We start from the raw sequence: 9763 nt of genomic DNA on the forward strand, positions 1-9763 counted from the left end.
TCAGGGACAGAACAGCACAGGATTGCGCAGCTAATGTATGGAGGGTTGGTGGAATGTCTTGATGGAAATGTGTTCATTGTAAGAAGGAAGCCTAATCTTTTCTACTTTTCACACTAATATTTTTGTCTGAAAACATTAAACATATCTTCCCCACATAACATTGCCTCAGAACATTTTTATTTTGTTTTCTTTAAGGTGGATTATCTTGCCATTGTACATATTTATATTGTAGATGACACTGACATTTGCTGAGAGAAAAATTGGGACTTAGAATTTGGGAATATGAAGAGTATAATAATTGATAAAACTATTATGTATTTATGTCAATTTTATAAATAAACATAAAATATATCTCAGGGTATAACAAAGACATTTCAAAAACTAAGATCTCCTAAGAATATTGCACTAACAGATTCTAATAAGTATTTAGATGTTTTTGGAATAAAGCAGGTGATTTAGGAGTGTTTTAGTATAGGGAAAGATGAGGGATATAATATTGAAGCCAGCAAAACATATACATAGAAACTTCCCTGGTTATGTAAAAGGTTTTGCTTTTACAAAGGTGATATCCAGAATATTCCACTGGTGGATTCAAGGAATAAAGAAGCAAAAACTTATTATTTGTCATTCAACATAATACAGCTAAAGAAGCCCAAATTTTTCAGTATTTATTCCAGTGGAGAAGAAACAGTATCTGATAGTAAGTAAGAGGAAGAAGGGTTGTTCCTATTTTCCTCTTAGTGTGGAAACTAAGCCATAAAATAAATTTTCCTGCAAGGTTTATGGGGTCAGGTGCGGTCCTTTAAAGATCATGTCTCATCATATTGGAATCAAATTTTCTTTGTAAACAGATATCAATTCTCCATTATCCCTAATCAATTAACTGATTAGTTATCCCTAATCAATTAACTGATTAGTTATCCCTAATCAATTAAATTGAAAATGTCCATACTTAAAGTTCAAATGCATCAAAATCTCTACAGTTTGTTAGAGGCAATTAGATATCAATGGGAGGGCTCAAGGGGGTGCCCATTCATCACTTGTTTTAGAGATGTCTCTTTTCCCTTGCAGTCTTAACTGGTGAGTTTGGTTTCCACACTAAGAGGAAAATAGGAACAACCCTTCTTCCTCTTACTTACTAAATGTGAGACAGACTGCAGTAACTGAAAAATTGTGTCCCTAAATGATGTGGAATTCTTTATAATATCATTTGCATTGCAGTTTTGAAACCCCCCTTTGAGCTCCACTTAGATAGTTATGGGTTAAGTGCCTGTACATTGAATATAAAATTATATTAACTTGTAGATGTTAATCAAATGCACTAGAAGAAAAATTTATATCTTTAATTTACATAAATGTAAAAAATATTTACTCCTCACTGACGTAAAAACAGTCATAAACCTAGGTAGTGGTGCTCTCCATCTTTTGGTACAGCCTGCTCTGCTTTTTGTGAGGTGTACTGTGTGCTCTTGCTTTGCTAATAAATCACAAATCAGTGCTGCTTAAACTTCTCATGTTCAGTCTGAGTCTTTCCACTGAAATTTTTCTTTGGAGAAGACAAGAATAAAAGGATCACCACCTGCCTGAAAGCATCTTGTGGCCAGTTAACAACTTTTCTTTTTTATTTTCTTTTATTTCTTCACTCTCTTGGTGGTCTTTGTCAGAAGGAAAATATGTAAATTATTTTCTAAAGAATGGGCTTTAAAATGAAATGCCAAAATAGTCTGAGATGATTTATGCATTGTTCTTTGTAGTCTTTCCTCTGCAATTTTGATGAGAAAACATTTAACCTGATTTCCTGATAACTATTCTGCTAGTTGGTGTTTGTAAGAGCAATTGAGAGTTTTGAAATATGTTTGAAGTTGGGAACATTGAAGGAAGCTCCACTTAGAAATAGGATCCGATGAGAGATCTTGGGCTTTAGAACTAACTGCATGGACCTGTGTACAACTCAAAACTTCCTCAGAGTTTTACAATTTCATGTAAGTTATCTGATGTCTCCGAATTATAATTTAGCACCTATAAAATGGGACAGGCAATACTATATAAGCTTTGAGCATATAAGTCTTAATAATACATTGAGGTTTTCTTTTCTTTCTTAGTTTTTTTTCTGTTGTCTATTTGTTATGATTATTGTCCAAGAGGCCAAGTTAGAGCAATTATATTTAACCTCTGAGTTTCATCCAAATTGTACTGAACCTCTTCATGATAGATAATAGACACTAGACAGGGATGAAATGTGTTTCCTTGTTGAATGAGAGTACTCAGTATAGTTCTAAGGTATTATATATGGCATTACATTAACTTTTTAAGTGATCCTATTATTATATTCATTTTTATTTTTTTAATTTTTTTTTGAGAGAGAGAGAGAGAGAGAGAGAGAATTTTTTAATATTTATTTTTTAGTTTTCGGCGAACACAACATCTTTGTATGTGGTGCTGAGGATCGAACCTGGGCCGCACGCATGCCAGGTGAGCGCGCTACCACTTCAGCCACATCCTCAGCCCCTATATTCATTTTTATATGAGAAAACTGCATGGCATTGAGTTTTAGCAACTGATACCTATATTACAGGGCCAAGATGCAAAAAAGACAAAAAAAAATGATTCTAATTATTTCTCTATGTTCTATGGAATAGATAGTATCAGATGACTGTGATTTTAAAATAAGCAACTACTCTGTTGTGTTACTCAAAAAAATAAGTTTTCCAAATGGGAATTCTAAATTTTTAGAAATATATTTGCAGTAAATGCAAATTTATATCAACTAATTAATCAAAAATGGTAGTAATATAATTCTTGGTAAAGTTCTTTATCTAAAATTTTATTCATTATCATTATACTTTGGATTTTATAGTAAAAACAGAACCACCATTTTGAGTTCTTCAGTAATACAAATATATCTGTATATAAGAGATATTTAATAGAAAACCAATAATTTTTATTGAAAAAATATTTTATTCGTTTCATTCTAATTCACAAACACAAATCATATTGCTTTATTAGAGAAGCAATGAAGATATTAGAGTAACAAATTCATAAGTAAAAACACTTATTCTGACATTCAATTTACTTATAATTTCACCTACATGTTCAGGGTAACATACTAAACACTGAAGATACAAAGATTAAAAGTAAACAGATTCTTTGCTTTCAAAAGCCCATGGTATAAAAAGGAAAACAATAAATGAAATACACACACACATAAAACAGTGGTAAAGTTCTTATCCATTTTTAGCCCAATGTCATTCCCTCGGGATTGAAGTTTTGACTTTCACTTTATTTATTTGTTTCATCTGTTTTTAATTAGTATTTTTATGCCACCTATATGTTGCCATTGTGACTCATCATGATTACATATGTGAACGCTTGTAGAAAGTCACCACTCAGGGCTAATACATCAGATAGAGAAACACACTTTACTTTTATTCTCTTATCTCATATTTTAAAATTTGACTGGTCCCAACTGAATATGTGGTATGGATGACAGACTACACACGTGACTATATGAAGACTAAGCATTGTTCTAAATGCTTTGTGCAATGCAGCTTATTTGGGAATATGTATTATTATTATTATTATTATTACAGATGAGGACTGATGCAGAGACAGATGAAGTATCTTATACACAACCATGCAGCTGTTAACAAGCAGTGAATCCCTAATTTGAACCTGTATGTCCTGCTCCAGTATCTGTGGTCCAAACTACCGCACTACCCTGTCTCTATGCCATGCCAGGTATTAGCCACTGAAAAGGACCACAGTGATCCTCTTTCCGTACTGTAACTAAAAAGTGTACAACACAAAACTTCCATCTATTCTGAAATTCACATAGCCTCTTATATTCTTCCTATTACAACTTTCTTCATGGGTTCATTGGAGCTGACTTCTTAGTTATGTATGTATTTATTTGATGTTTGTCTTGAAGAACTGAATATGTGTAGTCTTTGCATGGCCTAACCCACACAAGCCACTACCACTGATTCTCACTATTCAGGGGAAAGAAACACAGCCCAACACAATCCCTTGATGGGGTGGCGGTACAAAAAATCAACAGGTGAGGCATGTGTCGCTGGATGCCTCAGCAAAATGCCTCTCTTACATGCACTACAAACAGATGGATTAATTATAGAAAAGAAAATGAAATATTCCCAATGACACTTGTTGTGGCTATATGTTGTTGCCAATAAAAAATTATCACAAACAGCGGCACTGTGTGACACAATTCTTCTGCCTATGTGCACCATGAAACTGAAAAAGCAGGTTAGCTAATTCCCAAATACAGCGATAGGACAGGCATAGGGTAATGTTATAGACACTCCTGCCCCAAAGGGAGAAAATGAAGGGAAAAGGATCAGTCACCAAATCTCAAGCAGTTTTAGAATCAGGTCAGGCAAATAAGATCAGGTAAACAAAGCCTGGGAACAATTCTTCATGACCTGTGGCTCTGCCTATGGGTTCTCTGTCATCCTTCCTTGTTTACTAAAGATATCACCTGTCAGCCTGTTTCTTGCTTGTGGAGTTTTAGGGTCTGGCAGACTTTTTAATTCCCTCTAGTCCTCTTTAGTCTAATCTCACAGTTTTGTTTTGTCTATTTTCCTGTTGCATAACATTCTCAACAACTCTAAAGGTCTCCCATCTATGCCATGGGCTATACTTTATCAGGTAAGAAGAGCCTCATCAGCTCCTTCAAAGATAAGCCCATCCCCATTTTGGCTTCTGCTAAGATAGTGGAAGCATCTGAGTCACATGCTTACTCTCTGAATACACTGATATTTTGGTTTGTTTAGCAAGATATTATTTAGCCATACCCTGGCCTCTTTTTGTAAAGCATGAGTTCCTGGCAATGAATCTTAATTTCATCATCTTTTGCAATTTTGATATATTTAGAATATCACACAGCATTAAGACACGGTTCCCCCTCCCAGCCTTTTTGCTTTTTTTTTTTTTAACAATTGTTTTAATTGACCTTTCCTCTTGAATGTTACAATAAACAAAACAAAATAAAACAAAAGCCAATAAGTCATGCGTACATCACTTTGCTCAAGAATGGTCTGCAGCTTGACTAGTATTTGTGAGGACCTTACTTTGATCTCTCACACTACAAAAAAAAAGGAAAAAAGAAATCCTCGGCCAAGTGTCCACGTTCATTGTTTGTAAGTTCTACTTTCCACACAACTGTGGGATTCAGTCCTGCTAAATTGTTTTCACTATATAACAAGGATCTCTTTCTCGCCAATTTACCATAATGTGTTCCTCATGTCCTTCCGAGTCTTTACAAACAGTACCTCTTGCAATCCTATGCCCACCCACAGTCTTTTTATGACATGCACATGTGCTCTAAGGTGATGTGTCAGTTCTGCCTCTGCCTCTCCCTTCTCCATCTCTTCTGCTGTAAGTACCCTTGGGATTATGCTTGGTCCTAGATGACTCAGGGTGATCGCTCATGTCTATATCCTTAGATTAATAACAGCTTCAAAGCTCCTTTTGGCAAGTACAGTGAAATTCACATGTTTTGCAGGGACTGAGACACAGATATCACTGGGGAAGAAGTGTATTTTTCTAATTAATACTGAGGCAAATATCTTGTGCAAAGACTTGAAAGTACTCTCAAGTCTGGTCTTTCTCTGATTGTAGAATTTAGTTTGGAAACCTATGCACTCTACTAAAGACTATTTTTCCCAGTTCCCAATGAAGCTTGTTGTGGCTATGTGTGCACTTTGAGGTTATCCATAATTTGATGACAAGCTGCCTTTCCTGAAGCTTTTCATTTCCCCTTCTCATGGTATTATATGGGGATGTGCTCATTGGTCAGTTGACCACAGAGACAAGGACAGTGCTCTTTGGCAAGGATTAGCAAATGTTCCCAGAATTGTTCAGATAGTAATTTTAGGTTTTGTGAACTCTGTGGTCCCCATCTCAACCACTTAATACGTAAAATAAAGTGGGGGAGGCAGAGCTGTGTTCCAGTGTAATATTATTTACCAAGACAGGTGGTAGGCTGAAGTAGATGGTGGTTTGCTGATCACTGCTCTAGGGGACAGAGGAGTCATCAGAAAGAAGGAACTTGAGCACTTACATAAAGTTGCCACTCATCTGAACAACTGACATCAGGAATAATTTTTGAGAAAGACCAGACATCTATTTTCTTCAAACCACTGTCATTTTGAACTGTCACAGTAGCTCATCCTTCTACCCTATGTTTATATATGTGCATGCACACAGAGGTAACACATTGAAGGTATTGAAATCTGACACTCACAAATTAGTATTCTGAATAAGGAAGTGTTTTTGCCAATCACAGAGGGAAAAATAAATCAAATGATCTAATGGAAATGCAGGCAGAGGAAATTAACAGGGAATTAAGTAAAGACACACTGCAAGTGAATACAAATAAAGAAGAATGCAAATGGATCACATTCAATAAAGATTATTTTTAATGTTCAGCTGTACAACAAGGATGGGATTATAAGTTTTCACTTATCCAACTGGCAAGAAAACCTTGCTTTATAGAATGCGCAGTATTTGAGTGTATGTGAACAAACCCTCTTGTACCACTAACAGAGGTATAAAATGATTCAAAAAATTTAAGAGATATTTGACAACATATGTTAAAACATTATGAAATGTACATTTCTTGGAAGTCTATTCCAAGATAACTACAAATAGACCTCTGATTATGCAAGGTATAATATTTACATTCTTTTATAATATATATTATAACTTACATTTCTAGCCACAGAGAAGTGTAATGATGTAATAATAGCATTGAAATGAATAAAATATTTTGAAGACAAAAAACATGGAAACATGTTCTTGATATAGTAAATGAATAAATAGGTTATAAAGTACATATCCCAGAATCATAATCTTATTAAAGAAAGCATGCACACATATCCCCAAATGAAAGCAGAAATGGCTATTAGTAGGTGATAGCAGAATAAGGAATTATTTTCATTTAACTTCATCTGCTTTTTAATTTTATCTAATATTTCTATTAAATTCTGAGTTGCCTTCAATTTCCAAAAATAAAATATGACTCATACTCATGAATAAGTTATAAACAAATTAAAAACAGGAAAATATTTGCAAAAATTTAATTAAAATGTTTAACAAATATTTATCATGTATCTACTATGTGCCAAGCACTCTCTTAGGCACCAGAGCTAAAATGGAAAATAAAATAAAATCCTTGCCCCAGAGTTTATTTTTTTTTTTGGTAGGAGATATAGGCATTAAGTGAGCAAATAAGTGAATTTTCAAGATAATTAAAAATAATGAGAATTTCTGTTGAGAAAATGAGCAATGCTTATTTGAAATGAATAAAATATTTTGAAGACGAAAAACTGGAAATATATTCTTGATATAGTAAATGAATAAATAGGTTATAAAGTGCATACCCCAGAGGTATGAATTGAGCCCTACAGGTTGAGAAGGAATCAGTACATGAAAGGAAGTCAGGATAGCATATCTGGGAGCAAGAACACATGCACAAAACTCAGAGCAGCAAAGAGTTGGGCAGATGACAGAGGGATAGATAGGTGGTCAGTATGAGTGGTGAGTGGCAAGTTCATGATGCGGTTCAGAAGCAGGCAAAGTTGAAAAAAATAAAGATATGAAATCTCAGTAAAGATTTTGTTTTTTCTCTAATTAAAAATAAAAAATAAACTATTGATGGTTTTGAGAGAGGGAAGTGATATCTAATTTTGTAAAAAAGATCATGTTGCTTCTATTGAGGACTGACATGTCTAAAGTCCAAAAAAGTTCATAGAAATAAATAAAAAGTAATAAAAGCTATATAGATATAGATATGGAAAATGGTCAAAGAATTGGAAGAGCAGGAATAAATATAAATTTTTAAGAAATAGTAAAATGTTCAGCTATACTGATTTTTTCACATCATACAGTAGCAAAGTTGAATAAAGAAATTTCCTATATGATAAGGGGTAGGCAACTCTAAAATTTGGATAGCATGTTAATATATTTTTGAAAATCAACTTAATGGTGCTTATTAAAAGTATCAAAAATACACATTTCATTTATTCCTCTATCAAGAATTTCCTTAAGGAGATAATCATTGTTGGCAGAAATGTATGGATAGTGGCCAATCTTAATGTTAGAACAAATGTTTAAAGTTTTTTTTTCTTGGTAGAGGGATTCTATATAATTTTGTTCTTTGTATCATTCTGTGTTTCTCAAAAATTTTACAAGTGGTAGGCATTATTTTTACAATCAGAAAAATTTATTGAAAAGTAGTTAAGATGTCCAAAACAAGCTCATAATGAATAGATGATATCATGTAGGAGAACAATAAAGTTAACTAAAAATGTTATATATAAAATCCAATATATGTGTATATATATATAATTCAATATGTATAAAATTATATATATACACATATACATGCATACATATATATATGCATATATCTGAGTTCCAAACTTGTTTTACTACTTTTAAATTTCAAGACTTTGGGGAAAACTTCTACTTTTAGGCTCAGTGCTATCATGCATAAAATGGGAATAATAATACATGCCTCAGAATACTTCTGTAAGAGTTTAAAATCACTTAGTATGTCATTGATACTATTATAACTTGAATAATCAAAACAGTAACAATAATTTAGTATTGACTAAATGGCAGCTACTCTCTGCTTTTTATTTTACCAGCTTCCCCTTCCACCTACCTCATTTAAGACAGCATACCAAGTGGAAAGGCCTATGCTATTTCCATCTTATAGATGAGAAAATTCAAGCATAGAAAATGTATTTTTCAAAGCATTAAGGTAGCCAGCGGCAAATCCTGTATGGTTCCAGAATCCAAATACTTAGTGATTATGCACATTCAAGACATTTTAGTTTTCTTCGTCTTCTACCTCTGTTGTTCTAGAATCTGTACGCAGAAATCTACTTGTTTTCAGCTTTTACCTTCCCCTTAAGCAAACCAACAAACAGCTTCTGCCTGTGGCAATTATCTACTATGTAGGTACTGCCTGTTTATTGATTCACACTGAAGAGGATGGAAAGATGAATAAGGTCATACTCATCATGCCCTTGAGAAATGTACTGTATGAAAACACAATTCAGAACAATTACAGTACAAGTCAGTCTGTCTGTCTTATACAAGAGTTAGAAAGGGCTCAGGAGTAACCAACCCTTCTGCTGAAAGAATGCAGACAGACTTTCTGAGAGAGGTGACTTTTGAATGGACCTTGGATCATTCAAAATAGTGACCATGGCAAATAGTGAGGAATGAGTGGTAAAGAAGCAGATAAATGTAGTCAAAGAAAAATTAAAAAAAAAAACCCTCATCATTCTAGGCTGATCATCTCAGTTTGACAGAAGTTTAGGAAGTGATTGGTGAAGAAGATGCAATCAATAGATCAGGGCCAGGCCTTGGGGGCTTTGAGTACCTGCACATGCTTTACTGAGAGTGAAGAAAAGCATTTTACAAAGGACAGCAAATTAGTTATCTATGTATCCAAAAGGTGACTGAGCCAACTGTAGAAAAAAACTGAAAGATGCAAGACTAAGCACTGGGTATGATTCAGTGAGAATTTTCCAACCATTCAAGAAGAGATAATGGGGCTGAGATGGGGATAAAGCAGGTGAGAGACGAGGGCGTGGGATGAGGTTTAAGTATTTGTCGAATGTGAGAGGATGTTCATGAGCAGGTGACAGTCTCCATCAAATAATCCAAGCATATCAACTGTAAGTGGTATTTCAATAAGTTAGGGTAAAGGAACACAAAATCAAGTTTTATA

The sequence above is a fragment of the Urocitellus parryii genome, chromosome 10 (assembly GCF_045843805.1).
Source record: "Urocitellus parryii isolate mUroPar1 chromosome 10, mUroPar1.hap1, whole genome shotgun sequence".
Lineage (NCBI taxonomy): Eukaryota > Metazoa > Chordata > Mammalia > Rodentia > Sciuridae > Urocitellus > Urocitellus parryii.